The sequence below is a fragment of the Dromaius novaehollandiae genome, chromosome 25 (genome assembly GCF_036370855.1).
Source record: "Dromaius novaehollandiae isolate bDroNov1 chromosome 25, bDroNov1.hap1, whole genome shotgun sequence".
In the NCBI taxonomy this organism is placed as follows: Eukaryota; Metazoa; Chordata; class Aves; order Casuariiformes; family Dromaiidae; genus Dromaius; species Dromaius novaehollandiae.
The window spans coordinates 3,833,772-3,859,332 of record NC_088122.1 but is presented as its reverse complement, the minus strand read 5'-3'; the positions used below and the strand labels follow the sequence as shown (position 1 = coordinate 3,859,332).

The window sequence follows — 25,561 nt, the reverse complement described above, 5'->3', positions numbered from 1 at the left end:
ACTGCCATTAAATCATTGTACAGCAAGTCCGTTCTGAGCCCAGATCTCTGTAAGGTGTGAGAACACAGCTCACTGGGAGGAGAGGCTGCTGTCAGGGCCCTGAAGGTCTAACAGGCCTTAATGGCCCCAAAAGCCACACCGGAGGCCTCCACCCACACCCCCTACCCGTGGTCCCAGGCACCCCATTTCAGCTCAGCCCTGGGCCTTCAGTCTCTGCCTGAGTAATGCTGTAGGTGTGTCTTTCTCCAGCCCAGCTGTAGCCATGCCTCTGCTGGGCCACAGACCCTGTTGACTCTGACCTGCAGATTGATTCTCCAGCTTTACCTTGAACTTGTCTTGTCACTATGGACCTCCTTGGAGATCCCTTGACTGTTTCTGACCCTGGGTACCATCACAGGACCTGATCCTGATCTTGACTCACTGACTTGCATTCCCAGCTTGACTTTGGACCTATCTCATTGCTGCAAACTTTTCTGGTGATATGGACTCTCATCTAAGCCCAGCTGCCAACCCCAGGCCTGCCCTACTCACTTCATTTTGTACTGTGTTGACTGGGTCCCAACTGGTGATGCCTCTGCCCTGCTTGCCATGTTCCTTGGCTCCTGGCTCCCTGTCCCTTAGGAAACAGACAGCCCTTGCTGCTCCCTGACAAATTTTGAGAGGCAGAATAGGCAGTTTGAAGAAGCGGTGCAAGAAACAGCACATGGAAAACCTGGTATCTAGGAGTGAGTGCAACTAAGAGAGAGCAGAGTACCTGGCCGAGACTCACTAAGTCAGGGAAGGCAGCAGCAGTGACAGAGGGTGCAGTAAACATTGCTCTGGGAAAGGCTCATGGTTATACTGGCTTCTGGCTCTTTTTGTCATCTCCCTGGAGGACTGCAGCAGCAGGAATACTCGGCTGTCATCCCACTCTCCAGCTCTGCACCAGCCTGTCCCACAATGCCTCAAATGGGTCTGATAAGCCCAGGACAAACATGCTGTAAACAGAGCAGTGAGCATGGAGGAATTTAGCAGGTGAGGTGTCAGGACGGAACTAAAGTTATTGCCACTATGAGTTAAAGGTAACAGAGGGCATTATCCAGGCAGGAGGAGGAACAGTCCCATCTGTCCTGTGTTTGTGGTGCAGAGGTTCCCCACCATTCAGCGTGGCTTTGTTCCCTTGGTTGCCCTTGTGAGACACGATACACACAGCGGAACATGGGGCAAGCAAAGCTGGTGTATGAGCGGAACTGTGTGGCCACATCATGGCCACCCAGGGGAAGTCTGGGATGCTCAGAAATCACGTGTGAATTTGTGCCATGTTCACAGGGGTAGCTTAAGACTTACCATCCTCCAGACACCCGTGGGAAGCAGCAGGATTCTGCACATCATCAGCAAGACCTGGGGTAGGCAACATGGACAAAAGGATTTAGGAGAGCAGCAGTCTCACCAGTCTACAAGTTTCTGCCTATGAATGTCCTTGCGGAACTGTGGGAAGTGCCCTTCTGCTGCCTTTGTGTGACTGAGGACACCTCTTCATCCCTTCTACCTCCCCTTTTATGAGCTCTGGTCACCACATCCTGTGCATCTGCTCTGGGACTTTTCTTTCTTCAGTGGCCACAGCATTGCAATAACATCTGAGGCCTGCACAGACACATCATGGGAAGACCGACCTCTCCCAAAGGTGTCATGATTCACTCTTCACCCTTTTTGACAGAAGGGCTCCACACCCATACCCAGATGGGAGACCCCCTGCTCCATGAGAACTGTACCGGTGTCACTGTTTCCACATTACTGCCTGCTTCAAAGCTTCCAGAATAAGTCTTGTCACAGACAGATTCCCAAGGGAGTTGTTGGGCTAGAGGCAGGATCTCTGGTGTTTAGTCTCAGTGCAGAAGGTTTTTCAGGAATAGATGAGTATTAGTGTGCTATAAAATGTGCCAAATGTGCCAAAAATCACTTCAGAGCAATTTTAATGCTTCATTACAGCACTCCCTACAGAAAGCGCATCTGTTAAGCTCTGTACAGGGGTGGGAGGACTACTCTTTGCTCTGGCCACCCTCCAGGGGTTTCCCAGCTTTGCTATACTTCTCACCATCTAATCCCACAGAAGGCAAAACACCCCTGGGAGCCCTCTCCAACCATTCCTGGATCCTGAAGTGTTGCAAATGCTCTGGTTTGCTCCCTGCCCATCTGTTCTGTTTTAGCGCTGCCTGGTAGCATCACACCAGTAAATCCTTCACTTCCTCTGAGTCAGTCCCCTTCACATTATCTTGGAGTCTTCTCTTCCTAAATTTCACATACCTACAAGTCAGATCTCACCTGGCCACCCCTTGCAGTCAATGGAGAGGAGCTAGTACTCCAGGTGAGTTATCTGATTGATTCAGACCCCTCTGGAGGCACCTACAGAAAGTCTATACACACAAAGGCCTAGCTAAGACTGTCTCCAGTTGCAGCTAACACAGGTCTCCAGAGATCTCACAGGGTTTCTACTGAAATCCAGGGCCTTCCCAGCAGAGCACTTGGCAGACATTTCCTAGGATCTGTTGCCACAGAGCTCCCAGATGCTGTCTCTCAGGGACTCCAATGCCTGGAGCTCCAAAAACTTTAGGAAGCCCCAGAGTATGTGCATGATCGGAGAGTCTGGATTGACTGATCTGGAACAGGAGCCCATGGAGCAGTGCGATTGCCAAACTTTCAGCTCCTGGTTTCAAATTTGCTCCTTCTTGGGCTGTCCTCTGATTCTTCTGTGTCAGTCATCTCTATGCTCATGGCATATTTACTGACTTTCTGGAAAGAGGCCCAGTCCATGAACTTGAACCAGTGCTCCAGTATGAGCATCTGACCACATACTGGAAAAGCCCTTAAGGAAAATTCCTGCCCATTCCTGTAACTTGCTGCCTCTGGGACAACAATACATCCCACCCCATGACCATTTCCAGATTGATCAGTGAGGCTGGACTATGCATCTGCTGGTGATTAAGGGTTTTGTCTTTTTGAAAGAGCTGACACTTACCACTAATTATTCAGACTAGCTCCCTTGGCTGGAAATTGGGCTTTCAAACCCCAGTGGTCACTACAGACAAGAATCGACCTCTCCTCTTTCACATCCAGGGAAAATTTTCTCCCATAAGTAACCGGTCCTTGTTTCACAGGACTTGATCTGTGTATGTAGCTGGTCCCACAGGAGAAGAATCAACCATGAAACCAGTGTTTTCTCCATTGACAGCACAGACTGGGGAACCCTATGAGTTAGATAGGGCTCGTGTTTACCTGCCTGACTTGGTTACCTAAATTACTTAGGCCTGGCAACGGACTGTCTGCTATCCACCCCAGCCCTGTAAATTGTCCAGGATCTTAATCTTCCTCTCCTCCTAACTTTCCCAGCTATCTCTTCTCTCCTCAGCCAGTTTTTCGGAGCAGCTGAAACCTGCTGACATTCAGTGGGGTGATCAACACCAGGCTTGCTCAGTTGAGGCAGCCTGTACTGCTCCATCTTGGCAAAGACTGACAGATGTTACTACTGGTGCAGGTGACATCAGGCTGTTGGGACACTGGGCCATAAGCTCTCTTGATCCCCTGTGCCTATGCTGGGTTCTCAGCTTCCCCCTGCTTTTGAGCCAGCCTATCTGGGACACTTCTGCTGTGCTCATTGAGTCAGGACAGAGTGCTACTCACAGGCATCAATCCAAGGTAGTGTCTTCAGAAGCTCTGTCCACTGTCCTGGGGACTGGAGAGCAGGCTGGATTACAAGAGGAGGCATCAAAGGGAGTTTCCAGGATGTATGCGGAATTTCAAGGAGAGTTTTCTCATGGAAGTTTCCCTGCCAGAATCCCCTAGTTGCTTGCAAATGTCCTTTCAGGCCACAGGTGCAATGTGAGAGCATGAAGACCGTGCAGTTCTGTCCCCATGTGGGCAAAGGGCATGACATTCGTTTTCTCAGGCACTCTTGGTAACTGTTGTCCTGGAAGTGCTCTAATTTCCTCCTGAGCTCCGTCCCCTGTGCTGGGAATGTCTCTTTATATGAACAGTGACCAGGAAGTGGTTCTCCTTGGCCAGTCCTACACAGGGGCCCTTGTCAAGCTGCATGGCTGGCCCCTTCTCCTGGGAAAGGAACTGCTGCACAGTAGGATCAGGTAATGGATGGTAGAGACAGCAGGACAGCGTCATAGGGAAAGGGAGATGTTCCTGGGAAAACTATAAACTTTTAGACTCTACCGGTGTCTTCTTTGAGGGCCACTCAGTGAGGGCTCAGCACTCCTTGAGACGCCTCCTCAGGAACCTTCTGCACAGCAGGAACACTGCAAAGTAGAAAAAAAGAGGAACTGTGAGATCATTTGGGGCACTGCCCTTGGCAGTCTCTCTTCTCTTCATTCTGTCATTGACCAAGGAAAAGAAGTGGTAACGAGGTGCCAGTGCTGAGTGCAAGGGAACCTAGGTGAACCACTTCTGTCTGTCACATGAGCCTGGTGCTGGCGATCCTGTTTGGCTGAACAGTTTACTCCATCTTGCTACCAGCCATGAACAAAGTTCCTTCCAGACTGGGTATTTGGCCATTCCCTCCCATATCTGTATCAGCCCCTAGAAAGCATACAGGGAGTTCCTGCATTTTAAAACTTAAGCCAGTGGAGCCACAGAGCACAACTGCAGGAACTTTTGTCCAGCACAGGTATCTTATATCCACATCCCAGGTAGTTTTTAGAGAGGCTTTTCACAGTGCTGTCTGCAGAGGTTTCTTTGAAGACAGGAGAAAGTCCCAACATGGAGCACAATCCCAGTTAATGAGATGGTTAAAAATGGTACAAACACAACTGGAAAATATGCTGCACTGAAAGGCCAGTAAATTCAAATTCCTTCTCCCTAATTACATGTGATTGCTTTTTGGCAAGCACTCAACCTGCCAGAGCAGTGAGGTTTTACAAACATTCACATAGGCATTAGATCATTGTTTGAATGAGTTATTGGCAGCTGAAATCTGATGTAAAAACACAGTTTAAAGAAGACCATATTGAACAGGGTGAAGCTATCTGCTTTCACGTCTCCTGATTTTCTCTGGGCACCCAAAATCCCCTCTGGCTGTGTGTCACTCACACCACAGAGGCGTTCATGGGCATGGATGTCATGCTTTTGTGATGTCTTTATACAGACTTGTCACTCATGTGCAAGCAACAGATCATAGATGGATTACTTTGCGTTACTGCACACTGAAAATAACAGGTTTGAAGGGTATGTGGTGTTCAGGGACTCTGTGTACATCCAACAGTGGAGGTGGCTCGGAGTGCAGGTGGCTATGGGCAGTGACTGCAGGTGCACACCTGTGTGCACTGGGGATCTTTGCTGCTCTACACATACACACAGTACCTGCAGTATCCCTGTGCTGTGCCCATATTAACACTTAATCCTCTCCATAGCACTGGATATGACAATCCCTGTGTTCAGCAACATCACTCACCACTTTCAGGAGGAAGACAGCACCTTATGTGAAATATCACTAAAAGCAAATGTCGCCTCTGCGAAAACAGCTTTCTCTGTATCAGACTTTTTCCACCTCCAAACATTGCTCCACATCATAAAAGAGTCCTTTCCCCTCCCTATTTTAGTTCAGACCCTTGGATTTGCTCTAGTGAAACCCATCCTTGCCTCTGCTGGAACACTTTGACCACACAGGAACAAAGCATCTGAGCTCTGGAGCCCTATGTTATCCCGTAGCAAAGCCTTGATGAAACAGAAGAGGGTAACTCAGCCCCATGGCAGAGGGGGCTAGGACAAATGGGGACCAGTACAGAATCCACTGGTCCCTCAGGTCAGTACCAGCGCCTTGAGAAAGCCACCTGAGGCAAGAGGATGGATCCACAGAAGAAGGGAACTGAAGCACATCAGGTAAATCCAGTGGACCGGACTGAAAAAGATAAGCTAACATTGTACCAGATCTGGCCCCAGCACAGCTTTGCAGCCCAAGGCCTGGGCCAGAGCTTTTCTGAGTGCAATGTGCAGTCCTTTGTGTCCCACAGTGAGTGCTTGCTGCCGGCAGCCGGGACCAGGGGGTCCCCACACCATGCAGGAAGGATTAATGCCTGTTGCAGAAGCAGCTCTGCCCTACACAACACACAGGTGGTGCAGAGGTTGAGGAGAGCCCCTGGCAGCTGGCTGGTGATCTGGGTCACAGATAAAAATACTGCGAGGTCTGGCAGCCAGCTAGCCTGGAGAATTGCATGGTGCGGATTCCACCTCAGAGGCCCTTGCAGGACACCCTTGCCTCATATGTGCTTCCTAAATTAGATCTCTTGAGAGTGACACTGGCTTTCTAAGAGGGAGGTGAGCTTGTTAGTAACCAGTGTTACCCATTAAACAGGAATCAGCAGCTTTTAGTAGACTTTGAAGTGCTGTAAAAGAAAAGAGGTAGGGTACAGGCACATAAGCTCGCCCATCCCCTCGCAAAGGAGACCCTCTGCCAGGTACAGAGGGATTCAGTAAGGCATTCTTGCAGGTTACTGTAGTTGTTAAGTTATCTAATGCTGCTAAGTTACAGCAAGCCCCAGACTAAACACAGAAGCCTGGTGGAGGTGCAAGAAGATAGAGACAAGGTTTGTCAAGGTCAGCTCCTCAGTGGGCCCCTTCTCTGAAAGCCAAGGAGAAGGAAGGGCCAAGCTAGAAAGGAACTAATTGAGAAGTGCCAAGTTCTCCACCCAGAAAATTCAAGGTATGCAGGCTCCTCTTTCACCAAAACATCACTTCAGACACATCATCTCCATCTGCCACCAGCTTTGTTGCTGGCACACAGGACACAGCTGAAGCACAGTATGGCACAGCAGCAAAAAGCACATGCACTGTCGCAATGACTAGTCATTCACTTCATGCAGTTCCCTCCCAGGGCATGCTAAAAGATGATCTATACCTATTGGCAAAGGATCTCATGGAGCTTCAGTGCATGGTTTCAGGGACCAAGAGGGCTGGTCTTGGAGCTGTGTATTTGTCGACTAGCAGAGCTGTCTAGTCTGTGGCAAACATGACACCATCCACAAAGAAAATGGCAACAACTCAGCATGAGTGTGAATGTCTACTCCCCAAGCTGCTCAGTGTATAATCTGCTCTGGCCTGTTTTGGTGAGTCCATAAAAGTCAATGTTTATGGAAGGCTGAGGCTGCTGCTTCCAAAAGTGCAGCCCCCTCCTTTATAGACACAGCTTGCCTCTGCTTTCTCACTCACAGAAAGGGAATCATTCCCTCTTGAAAGTTTAAACCTTAGAGCACGAGAAATAAAGTTGCAGAAGGAAAATTTTGAGTCAACTGGTGCTTGCATTTTTGTGGAGGTACAAATCAGAGTATCTCAACCTCTGCTCTGGCATTTACCAGATTTTCACTTACTGCTGGACTTGTGAAAGTGCTGGGGAGTATGTTGTCTGAAAACAACCTATGCCTGCAAACAGAGAAGGTCTTTCTGACTTATCGCTATGGATTGGCAATGTTGCTTTGGACAAGTCAAACTAGAGGTCTCTGGATTACATTAAGAATATTGGTAAAAATTGTAGTAGCAACAACAACATAGGAATTTCACTTTACAAGTAACAAGCTCTTTTCTGGCACTGACCACATAAAAATTACATAATTGCACATTTCCAAAGCTTCTTAGTGGTTCTGAAGGTCTCAGGAATGATACCTTCACTGGGCCTTGCAGTTCCTGTGCTCACAGAGCTTTCAGTCAGGTCAAGAGGCTTTCGAGAGGCAGCGTTTGAGAGGCAGCGTTTGAGAGTTATACCAGGGAAGACAAGCGCAGAAGTAATGAGTTCATGAGACCATGGCTTTGTCCACCCAGGTCTTGGAAATGCCCAAGGATGGAGATCTCCCACCTCTTTGGTGACCTGTCCCAGAGTTACACCACCCTCCTGGGGAAAATGTTTCTCCTCATGTCTAAACGGAGCCTCCCAAGCTAGAAATCTGTGGCCAGCATGAGCTTTGTTAGTTGTCTGCCACTGCCCAGAAGAATACTTTCAGCCTCCTCTTCACCAGACAGATCAGCCCAGCTCCCTCAGTTTTTCCTCTCAGGCCATGCGCCAGGTCCCTACCATAGTCCTCTGCTATCTCCTTTCCATTTTTTTCATATCTCCCTTAATCTGCAGGTCCCAAAACTGGCCACAGCATTGCAGGTATAGTCTCAACCGTGGTGAGTAGCAGAGGATAATAACTCCTTTCAACCTGCTGGCTATGTTTCTCATAATGTAGCCCAGGATGTGGTTTACTCTATTAGTGATGAGAACAACTGGTTGCTCACATTCATCCTAATGTTCACCATCACTCCCAAGTCCTTTCTGAAGTACGCTGACTCAGCCATTTTTTAGTCGCAGTCCAAATTCAAAGATTTTTTATTAAGGAGAGAAAGCAAACACAAACTACACAGAATGTTCAGATAACATGAACCATCCTGTAAACGGATGGTTCCTCTTACTAATTTGCCATCATGTTTTAGAAAGAATGTGGAATTTATGCCCTGCTTTAAACCTATTTTAGAATGCAAACTTGGAGTTACAAGTGATGGATTTATGAAGATATGCATCAGCAAAAACCTTAAAACACTTCCTGAATATTAACTAGTTCCACCCCAGCATCTTGTGAGGTATCATTTATCAGCTTCATCCTTAAGATGTGGAAATTTCACAGCAGAGCTGATGACCTGCCTAAGGTCATACATACTCTGTGCTAGTGACAGAGCCAGGAAGAAGAATAATTAGTCCTGGCTCTTAAATATTAGGCAATACTGCCTCCTTGAAATCAGTATTGAAAATCATTTTTTTCTTGCTCAAACAGCAGTCGTCAAATGCAAAGAAAATCAGGAGATGGACTTTTGTTCACCTATATGTAATCAATCGTTTTGATTGCCAGACCCTGTAAATGTGCATTCCAAATCCACACACACGATGCTGAGCCACGAGTTGCTCTAAACTGCACAGCCTTCCCATCCCAGAGCCCTGAACTCATTCCATACACTACAGTTTAACTCAAAGGCTATTTGGCTTATACAATTACACTAGAAGAGTCCAGGTGTTCAGATCAGCCAGTCTGGAGTCTTTCTTTTTGTGCACTTTGGATCTCTGAATGGAGAGAGGGCTGACTGTCAGTGTGAGGCCAAAGGAAGCTGACATTTTCCCAGAGAAACATGCTTTTGCTGTGTGTTTGGAAGGTTAAACAGCTGTAAGTCAAGCACAGAAGGATCCTGGGGGGATTATTCCCTCAAACACCCACATGTTATGGAAGGAAGCTCTTCTGTAGATTGACATACCATTAACTCCTGCTGGTGGGAGCCCATTCCGATAGCTGAAAGTCCTTTACAGCCTCAAACTGCTGGTTGCTTGTCCTGCAGATAGCTCTTGTCTCATCTGTGACCCAGTGACTTGGCCTGGCTTGTATTTATTTTCTCATTTTATAAGAAACAGGCTCTTTTCTGAACTCATTATTGGTGGGAACACTGCAGTGAAGCAAGGCTGAGACCACACTATACAATATCAAACACCCGAGCAGGAGAACTGGGACTTTGTCCAATATGCCATTTATCTTCCTGGGAAAATCTCTGCTCTACCAGCTCCCAGGCATGCCAGCAGCTGACGCAAGATGGGATTTCACTGCATGAGCTGAATGAGCTCTTCTCCCAAATGCACTTTAAGGATCTTCTTTATCATCCTGACGATGAAAAACTCTTTTATTGGAGAGGGACAGACTAGAAGACCAGAAGCATATATTTGACATGCTTCATTTATATTTATTTACTTAAGGTTTTAAACTGCTCCTTCCCAACTGCTTTGGGTTTTCACATAGTAAACATAATTTCAAAATAAACTGATGAGACATTACGAACTGTAATGTAAACCCACCAAGGATATCCATTGTCAAAGTTATAAATTATCTTCCATTACCATGTCACAACAGCTTACAAACATTAAATGCAGAGGCCAGGACAGGAAAAAAATAGGTTAGACTGGCAATGATACATGAGCAAGCAGGCCCATGAAAAGAGAGATGAGAGGAATATCAGGAAAATGGTGCACGACGCTGCTCTGTATTAGGCTGTACAATGACTTCACAGCTGCGAAGAGGCTGCAGTCTGGAAGCAGAGCCATGGGGATAGTTTGTTTGGTAGCAGTGAAGGCTGAGGATTTGGGTTAGAGGAGGAAGCACTGTAGGTGTGCGGGTAGCTGGTAGATCCAAATTCCTTCCATGAAATCATTATAGAGATATTATAGAGGCAGCTCCGGTTCTGCATCGGAACTCAGATAGGCCAATACATGTTTCGAGAGCTTTGGCAGGCCTGAAATGCTGTTTTGGCTTTGGTGGGCCTTTTCATGAGGATGGACCCATGACTGACTGCCATAGTTGGCTATCACTTTATCTTGACTGCAGTTTCTGAATCCTTTTTTCATTACCAATAATACTTGGCCTCTGTCCCTCCAGCCTCCAGAACTCACAAACACATCCTCTTTTATCAAAGTATTTTCTAGAGTATGTTGCATCTCATCTATCCTAAACTGGTTGATTTGTAACTTCCCTGCAGACTCAGTCTGACTTCTGCCAGCATACAGACTTTACACATATTTAAACATCACGCACTGGAGGGCAAAGTCTTTTGCAAAATGCTTTGGGATCCTCCTTTCACATACATTCCCACCACTGCACATGCCACTTTCACCCATTCCTGAAACTGCAATTCCCCTTCCCATTTTCATGCAGATGGAGTGAAACTTCAGGAGAGTCTTTGCAACGGAAATCTCTAAGTATGAGATCCAACCTTTCATTCCTAATCATAATCTTTTGAACAAGCTGCAACTGAACAAGCTGTTATATCGACTGCAAGGTCAAGAAAAATCCATTTTTTACTGTACTATTGGAAGTTATATCTGCAACTTAGGGTTTGTTTGCCAAATTTCAAGTTCTCACTGGCTTCCCTGAAGGCACCATAGTCATTCAAAAGTGACTCTGATTTTCATCTTAAAAAAGAAAAAAACAGCTTTGTACCAGTCCTGCTATATATACAGCTGTTTCCAAACAGCTGAGATTAAGGTTTCAAAATATACCTTTCCTTGAGCTAATAAACATTAGGCAGAAAGGTAATACTGAAGAGTTCCAAGCAGATGAAAATAGCCTTTAGTGGCAATGTGTAGGTGACTTGGGATAAAGCAATCACTACCTGCATTGCCATTGGGGCCCACCTGTTTGCCAATATTGAGGTAGGGTGAAGGATGGGAGCAGGATGGGCTGGCTGGCAGGGCATTTTCAGGCCAAAGCAGTTTAGCAAGAGGGGGATGGATTGAAGACATTCGATTTAAAGAAAGGAATTCAATAAAAAACCTCCCTGTGATGCTTTGCCAGGGCATTATTTGTTTCTTACTGTTTTTCCAATTAATGACATTTTAAACAAAAATATTCTGAATCTTCAGGCCTCAGTAAAAGAGCTTTGAGCTAGTTACTTTTTGTCTGCCGCACATGAAGCTCAAACCAAACAGAACAGGCAGTGAAAGGGCATTAACAAGCAAATCCTCTACCTGAAGCACATCTAACAAATGTTTTCATGATGTTTAATAATAGCACTTTGTACAGGTATTAGCAGATCAAATCAGTGCAGCCATGTTCCCTGGGATGACAAAGCTGTGGTCCAAAGATGCTCCATGCTTTAACTAGGCCAATGCAGGGAGCCACCATCAGAGAAGCGGAACTTGGTGTTCACACACTCTGACTTACCTGGAAAATCCTTATTACATAAACCAGGCCCCTCTGTGAGCAGCATCTGGCACAAGAAAGCTGTGGTATGGATGGGGCCAGCCTACAGGTGCTAAATAATGGATAATGTTACCTTTTGCAATTTCAGTCTGTGCAGTAATGCTGCATTAACACATGACAAAGGCTGAAAGCTCCTCCTGAGGCTGAACTTTCACAGGTTGTACTGGGAATCTACCTGGTAAGGCATGTCTAAGAACTTCAGAAATAGGCCTGTGTGTACTTTGAAACTCATTGTGTTTGTGTTTTCAGTAAAGCTGAAATTTTCAGCGGCGTTACCAGGCTTTAAGGTACACGTAACCCCTTTCACTGGGAACCGAGCACTAAATTCCAGCTCCAGGAAAAAAACAAAATAACAAGAGCTAAAATGCAAAACTATATAGGCAAAGCTCAGGATTCTAGCTACTCATCCTTCCTCCTGCAGTGTTGTCAAGTTGTCTTTCAAGGCCCAATTCTTCCACAAGCTCTTACGATTCTCTCAGGTTCCAGGGTTTCCCTGGTTTTCCTAGTCACCAGAGGGCAAGCTCAGAGTCCATCTACACCAGCATCAATCCAGTGCAGCTCTATAGACCTCAGAATATTTACTCTGAGAATAGAATTTGGCTCATGCCAAGGGAAAGCAAGTTACACAAGCCAAAAGGTCCAGTGTAGCCAACCCTTAAGGCCTAGACTCTGCTAATGGCAACGAGGCTTTAAAAACTTTGTTGGCAGGATTCAAAGAGCTGGGAGGTGTTCACCATTTACAGCAGCTTTATTTGTTTATTGGTTTCCTTTGCTATAGCTGATGTTGATTTCCTCTCCATAAGCAGAGGGGAGGCCCTAGGGAGTATGGGAATGACAGGGTAGAAGCAATCAGAAGAGACAAGGATTCTAGCAATTCCTCTGAAAAAAGATTTACACTTGTGATTTGGCTTGGAAAATTTTACTATTTTTGTCCTTGAAATGAGATGAGAGCAGCTTTGGCAAGGGCCATAGGAATGATCCAGGCAGCACTGGGAAATGAACGCTTAAGACAGCATCAGCTCTGGTTATAGTGGAAAGAAAGAAAAAAGGAAAGAAAAGAAATAAAAAGAAAAGAAAAGAGAAAAGAAAAGGGAAAGAAAAGGAAAGAAAAGAGAAAAGAAAGGGAAAGAAAAGGAAAAAGAAAAGAGGAAAGGAAAGGAAAGGAAAGGAAAGGAAAGGAAAGGAAAGGAAAGGAAAGGAAAGGAAAGAGAAAAGAAAAGAAAAGAAAAAGGAAAGGAAAGAGAAAAGAAAGGGAAAGAAAAGAAAAGAAAAAGAAAAAGAGCAGAGACTGCGAAGGGTGCAGGATTTGAGGCCAGACTCTGTTGCTCACACACTGCGGGACTCCCTGGAGAGGCGTATGGTTTCCTCTCGTTTGACTCAAGCCCAGCTGGGGACCTAGATAAACAATAGCTGGGCTCAGCAGTCCTGGGTAAATACAGAACGGAGACAGTTGTGGTTAAGCAAATAATTCAGAATGGCTTTATTATGGGCTTTCTACCAATCCCAACAAACCCTCCCTGCTCCCCAACCCAACCCCCTTGCCTCTTGGTTTCTGGATTTCTCAGGCTGGGTGCAGCTTTAGCGTAAATGGCTGATACCACTCCATCCAGCAAGGAAGAGGCACTGCACCGAACTACCATTGCCTGAGCAGCCCTGGAGAAAAGGACTGAAACAGCAGCACCCAGTCTCATCTGTGAGAATAAGAGCCACCTTGGCACTAACAACAGGTCTGTAGTCATCCATGCAAATGACCAGCAGGTACCCTGCAAGGGCAGAGCAGTATCCGAACATGCTGTCCAACCTGCCCCTTCACACTCAGAGTGAGGGGGACAAGATCTCCTGCAAAGTGTGAATGCTCTGAAAACCAAAACATTCAGGTAAGAAATCTGTAAGTGGAGATGCTCCTGCTGGAGGTAGAAAGGAATCAAGTGTGTAAATCTCTCCTGCAGTGTTGACTTCTGCAAGAGGATGCTGTCCCCCAGCAGGTTCTTCCATCCAGACCAGCTCGTGTCCCTTCCTCTCTAACCTCAGCAGGATTCTCCATGCAATAACAAACCAACGAGCACCAAGGAAGTGCCGTGCCAGTGTTCAAAGGTACTGAAGTTCCAGGCAGTATCTAACAACCTTCTCAAGACAGGGACATGTCTGAGAGCTAAGATACATGTCTGTCTATAACACAGGTGCCGCAACATCAGCACCCTGTGCTGGTCCCCACAGGTGTGTTCAGAGACCCAGCCTGTCTTCACAGTTTCCGTGACAAAACTGGTGCCCCTGACTGATAGGCCAAACTCCCTGATGCTGAGCAGGGAGCCTGGAGCAGGCAACTCAGGAATACAGAAGTCCTGCCATGGTCCAGCTTCAGCAGAAGATAGTGGGTGCCCCTCCAAGACTATTCTATGACCTTGAGTTATTGCAGTTTTGTGGGAGGCAGGAACTGTCCAAATGAGGCCACTTGACTTAGCAGTGCTACTGCTCTCCTATATCTGATTTACAAGTCATTGCTTCAGCGGTGTTGAAAAGACCAAGTCCCTCAGAGGAGCAGGGTCCCTCCCTTGTCCACAGGCGTTGCTTCTGCATGAACATCTAGGGAACAGGCTCCAAAATGTAGGTGGTCCCAAGTGCAGGGTGATGCACTTCGCGGATGTAGGTGCCCTAGCTAAAATGGCCTAAGGGACCCTTCTGGCCCCATGGGCTCTCAGTGTTTGCAGTGGTCTCGTGCAGCATTTCTCTCTTTCAGTTCCTGCAGCTCTGAGCTTGCGTTTCCTCAGGCAATCAGATGAGCGAGGGCCTGGTACCATCCCAGTCAGGGTACTGAACTCCCAGCCTCGGTCTCGATGTTATTACTTACTGCTTGTGAACTCTGATTTGCCTGCAATCCAAAGCACGCTAACCCTGCCCGAACTCCGACCCCAGGCCTGCCCTGGCAAGCCCCCAGCTCCTGTGCCCTCACACCCCCCCCCCAGGTAATCCTATCTCCAGAGGCCATCAGCCTTGGGCCCCTTCTCTATGGAGGCTGCCAATTACATTAAGCTGTTTCACATTATGTGTTTCAAAATTGTGGTCACCAAATGCTTTTCTCTTTGGACCCTATCTTAGCCTGGGCCCCAGGGGTGAAAGGCAAGGTCGTTATAAACATGAGCACACAATAAAACTTGTGATGTTTTAACAAATAAAAGCTTATACAGCATTTTATTGTATCTCTGTCTAATCTCCCAGGAAAAGAGGGCAGACACAATGTAAATAAAAGCCTAGCTTGAAGCGTGACATAAAGACCAGGCGTTATCATCCATAGTGCATCAGGCTGGAGACTGCAGCTGCAGCAGGCCTGAGCATCATGCAAAGTTTAGGCTTTACAAAACACAGAGCACATCCTTTGTTCACTCAGACAGAAGTTTTAGTTTCAGGTTTCATGATCTTTGCCCACCAAAATATTAAGAGACGATGGCTCTAATTTCCGATATGAGTAAGATGCTGGCACCCCATCTGAATAGTGCTTAATGGATCTCAAGTGTTCTGTGTGCTGAGTCTCATGATTGTGGGTCACCCACATTTCTCTTAGGAAGGGCACGTAACACTAGGTATAACTTAGGAACGTGCCTGGGTAGAGCCACACTCCCAGCAGTCGTACTCCAGGGGCAGAAGACCAGAACGACAGAGGCTGACAGATAGACGTCCTGCAGTAGAGCAGCATGAGGTGAGGGACCACTGAGTGCATGTCTTCATACCAGGTTCGGAGAGACCTCTAGATGCTCTAGTCCAACCTCCTGCCCAGAGAAGGACTAAACCCAAAGCTAGATCAGGATGCACAAAGCCTTTAGCCCGTTAGTTAGTGGAAGACTACAAGTGGATCCCCCTTCAGCCTTCTCTTCTCCTGACTAAAGAAGCCCCCTTCTCTTAAGCACTCCTCATGTCAGGGTCCAGCCCCTGACCACGTTAGCAGTCTCTGCTGGTCTTGCTCTAGTTCTTATGGGGGCCACACACTGGCCACTGTGTCCACATATTTCCTCACGAGTGCTGCACAAAGGAGAAGAATCAGTTCCCTGAAAATGCTGGCTATGTTTGTACTAACACAGCCCAAGACGTGGTTGGCCTTCATTGCCACAAGGGCATATTACTAACTTCATTGTGCTTCTAGTATTGAAGTAGTCCATTTCTTTCCATGGACGAGACATGCATTATAAATTCCACAGAAGCTTTTCCTATACTTGGACCATCTCTTGGAGCATGCTAAGCTCAGGGCTGTCCCCCACTTTCTTCTGCCTGTTCAAGGCTGGAAGTTGGGTCAGTGGCTGAGTCTTGGACAAAGCATCCTGGATTACTGGAAAACAGCTGCTAGCTGCATGCCCCCAAAGACGACTCAACACCCCACAGAGGGACCTGTGCTGTTTGGAGTCCAGCTGAAGGAGCATGACTGAGGTCCCAGAGCTGCGAAGCTACAGAGCTCACAGCTGCAGGAAAGCAGATGTTTATAGTGCACACCCAAAGGCACCGGGGAGCAAGACAAGTGTCCTGTGGACAGAATATTTAGACTCTGACTGTACGATTTACTTTAAGACAACGGATACACGTAGTAGAACTATTTTGCCTTCCCTCCAAGAAAGGAAGGCCAGCGGCCCCGTTCTTTTTCTGAACCCAGTACTGCCGCCACCAGCAGAATTGTCTTCCTTTCAGAGCCTGGCATGCAGTGAGCTGGGCTGCGCTTACATCTTCTGAACCTGAACAAGGCAGATGCCTCACTCTTCTCCTGAAAAAATTTCCTTCCTACCTTGTTCTACATGCGCATCTTGAGAACCAGCTCTGAAATCATCATGTTAGTGGCTGGGAAACAGAGACTTATTTTTCCCTCTTTTGTCTCTGATTTCAAACACTAGTAGAGAGGATGCAGTTTTCCTGCCTGTTACTCACGGGAAATCTTTGCACCTCTCTTGTGGTAAAAGCTTCAGTCACTGCCTCTCCCACAAAAGCAATAATTATCCTAATGTCAGACTCATAAATCCCTTCTTAATTTTCTTACTTTCATCTAACCAAGGGTGAGGGATGATCTGAACACCTTGCTTTTTCATTCTTCCTATGACTAGTTGTGCTTTTATCTGTCACCCCAAATTTGAGCTTATCATTTCCTGATGCTCTGTCCCACCTTTCCATTAATGCTGCATGAGCAAATTCAGGGTGAAAGGTTATGTTAACTCTCACTTTAGTGTCTCATCTGAAAATGTTTTGCCTTTCAAAATCAGACCTTCAACTGTTATCTGCTTGAAATCCTGGACATGAGCCAAACTTCCAGGGAAATAAGCACTAACTGATGCAAGATGTCAAAAACATATGGAAAAAAGTAGTGCAATGCACCATCTAATTTCAAAAAGCTGGCCTGGCCTGGAATGCAGAGTAGGCTCTAGGGAGAGGTCAAAGGGGCTAAAAGTTTTAAATATATGCAAGGCTGTACCTTACTTCAACAGAGCTCTCTAATAGCTGGCTGCTTTGATCAAAATGTTATGTGTGCATTTCAGTCCCTAGGCTTTTTTCCCTTTGCTTTTATGTATGTCCTTGCTACATCCCTAGGAAGGAGCCAGATCAACAGCAAGGCCAATTTGGCACAAAAGAGCCCTGCCTTTTTTACTCGTCTGCTGTTAGATAAAGCACTGCTTTCCTCCATGACATCACTTTTGGGGACTGGAGCCACCTGTTACGTGATGCACTGCATTGCATGAGTCTGAACCAAGCTTTAGATAAACAGTAGTGAGCCAGCTTATCTGCATGCCAGGAGGACAAGCAGAGGACTGGGGTCAGCTGCACCCAGTGACAGGGAGTCGGTCCTGTTCCTCCAACTACTTGCCTTTGTTAGATAACATTAGTTCACTGAATTCTTGAAACTCTCCTGGAGAAATAATTTCAACTGCATTTAGCACTGAAAATGAAATACAAACACATCGCTGATGGAATTTATTCCTGTTTTGATATGATACGCAATCTTTGTACAACTGACCTTGTCTTAGGCGATCCCTAACAATTCACTCCTGCAAAACCACTGCAGGACACTGGGGATACTACAACTCCTTTTCACAGATATAAAAAATGACACTTGTTGCTTTGCTCTCCCTGAACCCATAGTGCAAAACAATGTCTGAGGTGGTCGTGTTAAATTCCTGAGTTGTAACTGCACAGCTCTCCGGACACATAACCTCCCTGAACACACACACACACAGAAAAATCTCTGAAAACTGACACATCTTAAACAGTTTCTAACGTTGGGTCCCAATCCCTGTTCTGAGAGAGGGTTACCATGCCCAGAAATCTTTTCAGCTCAACTAGATGATAGAAAATAACCAACTCAACAGGAGAAGAGAAATATCATTTCTCCTCTGGCTGGTATTCAGGAGTGTGTCGGGGAGCCCAAATTATTTCCTAAGCTGATTCCCAAAGATACCTTACACTTCAGGTTGGAAAGGCTGGACACAGCTTTGCTGAAAATGAAAACATTTAATAACTCTGTTATTCCTATCAATATTATAGAATAAATATGAGCAAAAATCTGTAAGCAATGAAGGTCTTCATCCCGCAAAGATCAAAGTGCATGCTCAGTATTACATTTTGTAAGCAATTCCAATAAAAGTAGAGAAAAGGAGTCACAAAACTTAAACTTAATCATGGCATAAATCTGGAAGACAACATAGCTATGAGCAGTAACTGGCATGCGGTGCTACAGAGAACAAAACATCTTCCTTGACCACGTCAAAAGATTGGTGGAAAAAGGTATTCTACTGAGGCTTTTGACAAAGTGACAAACAGCATCTGTACAAGGTGACATTTCAAGGCTCAGAGGGATTCAAAACTTGCTGATCAGAAAGTATCACGTGCAAAGCTCTAGAGGTTCAGCTGAAAGGAGGCACCTGGAGATGCTGCTGGACTCAGCATTAGCTCTGACTCTAGCCTCTAATGGGGACACAAGAGTCAGAACAAGGGGTCCGTTCTTCAGACAGCTTTGAACCACATGTGTGATGGGGATGTTTAGTCCAGGAGAACAGACACAGGGCCACAAGGACCACTGATCTGCTTCAGTCTAATGATTTCTACATTCCCTCAAAGCACTCTGATCACCTGTGCTGGCCTTGAGTACAGGTCACAGGGCCCTCTTCTCTACAGAGCCTCAAGCCTCAAGGATCAGTGGTGACTGAAGCTACAGCACAGCCCACATGCTGTTGGCCTGGGAGGGAGCGACCTGCCCAGAGAGCGGCAAAGGGAAATCAAGCTCACTGCTCCAGGACAGCACCGTCACTTGGGCAGGCGAGCAAGGCTTGGTGCTCACAAAGAAGTGCCATCTGCATTGCACGCACACTGATGTTCTCCTGAGAGGTGCTGCATGCTGATGGGCTGGAGATAAGGTGCTACATATGCTAACGCCAACAAAGCAAACGGACAGACTCCAAGAAGTCTTCATCTTCCACAGGATATCCCAGGATGCAGGGATGGAGCCACTCCTGGGCTGACTGCTGCACAACTCCTTTTATCCTCCCTTAGGCCATTACCACTGAGCAGCTCTTGGGCCCCTCAAAGCAGTGAAGAAGCAGAGGTAACTGATCCCAGGAAGGGTAACGAGATTTTAGGCAAAGACTTCAGAGCACTCCCTAAACTCCATTGTTTTCGACCGCCTGAGCCCAAAAGCCAGCATGGAAGAGCGAGTTGCCCCCCTGTCCCGAGGACAGAACATGCCAGACCGTACATGGCCGGGTAGGCAGGAGGGAGGGAGGGAGGCATTAGGGCAAAGCGGGACATTCCTTTCTTTTATCAGGAGGGTGTAACTGATACACCAGCTAAAGAGGGGAGCGCTCTGCAGGAAGGATAACAAACATTGTGCATAGCAATGGGAAAAGCCTTGGCTTACATATTTAGCAAGTCAAGATTAAAACCATCTGGTCTGTGCATTTCCCAGACTGCAAATTAAAAATTGCAGAATCCTTCTTCCCCTCTCTGCTCCCTCCCACCCTGCTGCTTCCCTGCATCCCACCATAGCAACAGGCTTTCTTCATCCTTTTCCTCCCACTCTCCTAACATTTCCCTCTGCATCCTGGCCTCGTCTTCCTCATTCATCCCTTCCTTCACCCTCATTCCCTTCCCCCTCACCCTTCTCTGCTCACCAGTCCCTCCTGCCCTTTTCCCCCTATGTGCCCTACCTCCCTTCTCCCTTGTCCCTCCAGCTCCTACCCCCTCCAGTCTCTTTCCTTCCCCCTGTGTCTCCCATACTTCCCTATCCCACTGTCCATCCCCTGCTGCCTGCTCTCTGTTCCTCCCCATCACCCCCTGCTCCTAATTCTTCTCATTCATTTCCGATTCCCCCTCGTAACATGATCATTCTACTGTTAAATCTCCTCTCAGACAGTAATAAAAATAAAACAGAGATAAGTGCTGCCTTTCCATTCCAGCAAGTGTCCCCACGATGTGATAAAGTTCCCCAGGCACTCCGTGATCTTCTCAGGGCTGCTTCATCACCAGAGCAGGGAGCAGCTGGAGGTCGCAGCATAGGCAGAGGGGATTTGTCATGGTTTTGTCTGCTTGATTTGCTCTGCGTGCCAAATCAAGATGACTGCTGCTTATCTCCTTCACAAAGATGCTGTAGTGATGACTTCATTCATGTTGGCCCATCACTAAGTGAATGCTAAGGCCTGGATCCACAGGAGCTGAATGGCTGGTCAAGCAAATGTCCTGGTGAAGCAAAGGATCTGAGAGCAAAAGGGCAGACAAGGCTGCATGGTCTTGTTCAGCCTGGAGAAGAAAAGGCTTTAGGAGACACCTTACAGCAGTCCCATGGGGCCTATGAGGAGGTCATCGAGAAGACGTAATGGGACTCTTCACAGTAGTGCGTGGTGAGAGGACGAGAGACAACAGACATAAGTTGAAACAAGAGAGGTTCGGACTGGCTATATGGAAAAATATTTCCACCATGAGGACAGTCAAGCAATGGAAAAGATTGCCCGGGAAGGCCATATAGTCTCCATCCTTGGAGGTTTTCAAAACCAGACTGGATGAAGTCCAGAGTAACCTGGTCTGACATTATAGTTGACCCTGCTTTGAGGAGGAGGTTGGACTAGATGACCTGAGATTCCTTCAACCTGAATTATCTTATGATCCTACATGGAGGAAAGTCGACAGCCTCCAAGGAGTGACAGGGACCTACAGCCAATGACCCTATCTCCATTCTATTTAGAAATACTCAGCCCATTTAAGGCACAAATAATCAGAGCACTGATTTTTTTACTTGCTCTTTCTGAGCTTACAAATACTGGAAAAGCAAACGCAGATACATGGTTTGTGCAATCAGGGCAGTGAATTAATGACACAAGGGAGGCTTTGAAAGGAAATACAACATGTATGAAGTGTGCAGAGACTGGCAACCGCTCTTCTACAGAACTGGAAGTACAGTGGAAACCATATATTTTTTCATACTTTGTTCAAATCCTTTAAGTGTACGGACCAGAGGCCTAACGTATTCTCTGGCCTTTCTCTGAGTGAGGAACTAACAAAAAGTACTCGGTGAGTATTCAGAAGCTATTGTATAATTCCAGAATGCTACATCAGATGGGTGGTAGACAGCCAGCTTTCTTCTCAGATCTCTGGGGCATGAACAGTCTGGAACAAGGACAGAGTTACACAGGCTTCTTCATTACCCAAGGAAGCTGTCAGATTCTATTCCATCTCTTAAAGTACATCCTCTGCATGGTATCTCTCATTTTTTCTGGGATGGGAAGTGTTTTACGACCTCCTGGCCACGACAGAGACAGAAGTAAAGAATTTTGTTTCTATATTCAGATGAGAAAAAATACTAGTTCAGTTTGGAAAAGCTGTTCTGCCCACCTATTTTTTGTTAACAGTTGCTTACTTTTCCCTTCCAAAAGGAAATCTTTTTTCAGACCAGATTTAGACCTGCTTGAAGAGGTCACAGATGGGGTATTGTGACTTCTGGGCCCAGCTTTTAAATGGGAATCACATCAGTGACTAGCTTCAAGGGGTAGATGGAAATGGTGTACAAAGATCCATTGGCATAAATACATCTTCTGATAAATCTTTTCAAATGAGAGAGTAAGAAAGCTGAGTTCAGTTTTAAAATAAGAAGTGGAAACTGAGTTTTACAGAAAACTCATCTGTGCCTGGAAATGAGGTACAAAGCAGAGACCATCTTGAGACACCTTGATTGGTATCTAAGGAAAGAAGGGTTGAGGGTCCACTAACAAATACAGAAATGGAATTGAGATCAATTTTTGAACTGCATCTGGTCTTTGCCAGTTCTTAAAAGTGTTAGGTAATTTTGGTGAGTGAAATTCCCTTTCCCCGTAGGGTACATCAGATGGTGACCAGTATAAAAATCTGTCTTATAGACTGAATCCTGATAGCGGAAGTGCCAACCACCTCCAGAACCCGATGTGGACGTGCAGGTGTCTCCACTGTCCTTTTCCGAGCAAGTAAAGCAAGACTTGCCCCACTCAGTGGTAAACAGGGCAGCAGCATGCACTGGAGATGCGGGCAGCACAGTCAGAAGAGTCTGGGGCACTATTCCTTTCCTCCTGATGTAAACACGTGCACTGGCCAGATGAGTAGCACCCCAGACTTCACTGACTGGATCTCCACTGCCTGTGAGGATGCTTAGACAGCCAGCTTAGGTGCCACTACCTCAGCTCACCATCTTTGGGTGTTTACAGGGTATCCCTTCCCTCAGTCAACTACAAATAAACAAAAGACGTGATCTCTTCTTATGTGTGTTCTGGAATTGTCACTATTTGAAGAACCTGGTGCCAACAGCACATTTTAAGTAAACAGAATAGAATATTATTAGAAGGCAAATTTTGAATCTCTGAACTTTCATATGAAAATTTTCATAATACTGATCATCTGCCAGAACAGATACATACCACAAGCCTCTTGTGCCCAATTGCAAAGATCTCAGAGATTTGCTTGTGTACCACAAGCAGGAATCCAATTTTGGCAGAACACATCCAGCACGGACAGCCTGATGTTCGCAGCAGCTTGGTCAGTCAAGATTCTGGCAAGGTTGCACACAGAAAATGACTCCACGATAGTGGATCCATATAAAAATATGGATTCACTCTGTAGACCAAATTAAGTTTGCCTATTTTTATTTCAGCTAATGTGAAAGAGTTCGGTGAACAGTGCTTTAACTCAACACAAAGCAGAACACACACGATGAAGTTGTTTACATCACTATCCACCAGCGGGGAACAGTTTGTGCTGTCTGTCCAGGGCCCATCTGTTAGCGATGGAGACCTGGTGGGAAAATTCCCATTATCAGACACCATATAATGAGAAATACCAACAGATGAAACAGAGTAAATCAAACCTGGATTGTGAAGCACGTTCTGCTCCATTTCCCCCTTTTTCCTTTTCTGTGAGACATAGATGGTACAGGGAACTGCTAGGAGGAGTTCCTCATTATCCTTGGAATTCCTCTTAGTTTAATTCCTTTGTTCTGGTAAATAAACACGATTTCCAAGGATAAATTGATCTAGAAAGCTGAGATACAAAGGGAAACCCTTCCCAAAACCTCCAGCCAGATTCCAATTCAACCACACAGTCTATAAGGCTCCATGTCAGGCATCAGCAAGAACAGGGCTGCTCCATAAGGGAGCACGAGCCGGGAGCTGAGGGTAACCGCAGCACAGGCTGGGCACCAACCAGGTGCAGTCCCACAGAATGCGAGCAGGGTGACCAGAGCAGGGTGACCAGAGCAGCGGTGGTGATAACAGGGTCCATCAACAGTCCTGGATGAGGCAAAGATATGAAGCAATTCCAGGGTCCATCCAGGGAGTCCAATCAGGAGCAGCAGGGGATGGGGCCACAGACAGAACTGGGCAGAAGCAAAGATTACGACAGTCATTTTTAGTTCTGCTGTCAACACTGCTTTATTTATGATCATCCCTTTGGATCAGCTTTCAAATCTAATTTTATGGTGCAGTAATAGAAATTTGAGTTGGGGTCCATATTCTACATCTTCAGAGCCTTCTTGTAGTTTAAGAGGTTCTAGATGTTCCAGTAGAAGAAAAATGAGATTCTTCTGTCTTTTTTAACCAAGAAGTAGAGCAAGAGCCAAACCTCATCTGCTAACTTTGGGAAACATTAAAAACATTAACAGCTCTATTAAAGAAAGAAAACAACAGAGAATAGAAGGACTAGATGAAAAGCTTCACATACTCCAGTATAGTAATGATCTCCGTATCTTAACTAACACCACGGGACAAAGGTAAGGCATTTTCACAGACCTAGGTCAGAGTTAGAGAGTCAACTTTTGCCTTTTAATAAAACTTGGATTTCTGAGCACAAGCTGAATCTTCACTGGTGTTTGTGCCAATTTATGAATAAGCAGCTGAAAGAATTTTCTGAGCAGAGAAAGCCCAGTTCAAGCTGTGGATTGGAAGGAGAATTAGTGAGGGTGAGCAGGAAGGAGGCTGGTACTGGAGGAGTGGCAGGATGGCCAGAAAAACACTGAACTGGCTGAGAATTGCCATTCACGAACCTCTGTTGGAGAATATGCTAACTGAGAAAATAATGTTCTTGGAAGAAGTCTGGCGAGACTAAAAGTCTTTTGGGTCTGAAATGAGCATCATGCAGTGGAGTGTCGTGTCATCTAAAACAACCTCAAAACCAGACGAGATGATTGCTACACATCCTGGGAAGCCCAGTTGAGCCAGACTCAGCTGGTTCTTCTGTGCATTGCTGTGAGGAGCCTGAAAGTGCACGGAGTCAGAGCCAGGGATAGGCATGGACATCCATGGAGAGACGAGGAGAGGACTGAAGAGGGGAGAAGAGGCTTATGGCAAAAGCCCCGCTGGGGACATAACTGGCCCTGCGTGTGGTCTGTCATGTACTAAGGACAGGCCCTAGCATGACTTTCCCAGAGCATCCAGGCACTTCCCCAGGGTCTTGGCAGTGCACGGCCAGCTCAAGCTGACTGACAGTTCAGTCCTGCTTTGGAATGAGCCAACACCCAGGCTGCTGGCCGTGGCATGAACCAGGCCTCGAGGCAGATGGTGAGGATGGGGGCTTTGGAGGCCAAGCAGATCATTCCAGACCTCATCTTCACTGGCGATCCCAAGGAAACAGTCTCATTTCCAAAGTCTGGGTGAAGTTCTCATGCTGCCTCCTGCTACTCTTGCATCAGTTAGACACAGGCACATGCCTGCTATTTCTCCCTGCCCCTAATCTAGGCCCAGCTATTATAATTCCAAGATCCCTTTCTGTGCCATCTCTGAGTACCACATGATCCCTCTACTTCCTCTAAAAGTCCCCCTGCCCCTTGCCTGCCTTTTCTCCCCTCTTAACTCATTGGCAACAGCTACTTCCCACTGCTCTGGTCCACCAGACACCTCCCCGCCTCGGTTGTTCCCACTCTATTCATTTGCACTGCTGCTAACACCAGGCAAGACTGAGTGTGCAGGGGAGCAGGATATTTATACTGACAGAACAGCCTTGTTCCCACGCCAGGGTCCTCGTTCTGGCTGTGCCCATTTAATCTAATTGGTGTCCTGCCATCATTAACTGTGGAGTGCATACGTACAGCAGAACCACGGTGTGACAGCCCCTGCCAGGGGTAGTCACCAAGTCGTTAAGATGCCCTGTTTGAGGGCACTGTGTATGCAACGGTGGCAATGAAGGTGCCCTTCAAAGGGCAGGTGTCTGTGTGGGCACAGAACCAAGCTGAAGGTCCCAGGACACAGACGCTGCGTGGAGGGGTCCCTGGACACAGACCATCACACCAGACAGAGGGGTCTCAGGAGGGCACAGACTCCCTTAGAGGAAGGGTCCTTGAGCACAGACCC

The 25,561-nt window shown here is 46.6% G+C and overlaps 1 long non-coding RNA gene across 1 annotated transcript in view; it reads right to left on the bottom strand.

Annotated features, from left to right (window-relative positions):
• Positions 1 to 1,324: 1,324 nt before the first annotated feature.
• Positions 1,325 to 25,561, bottom strand: part of LOC135323615 (uncharacterized) — a 55,423-nt gene continuing 31,186 nt past the window's right edge. The window contains exons 4-5 of the long non-coding RNA XR_010385085.1: positions 3,658 to 4,280; positions 1,325 to 1,380 (exon numbers count right to left, since the gene is read on the bottom strand). This is a non-coding gene — a long non-coding RNA (uncharacterized LOC135323615). The remainder of the gene's footprint in view (positions 1,381 to 3,657; positions 4,281 to 25,561) is intronic.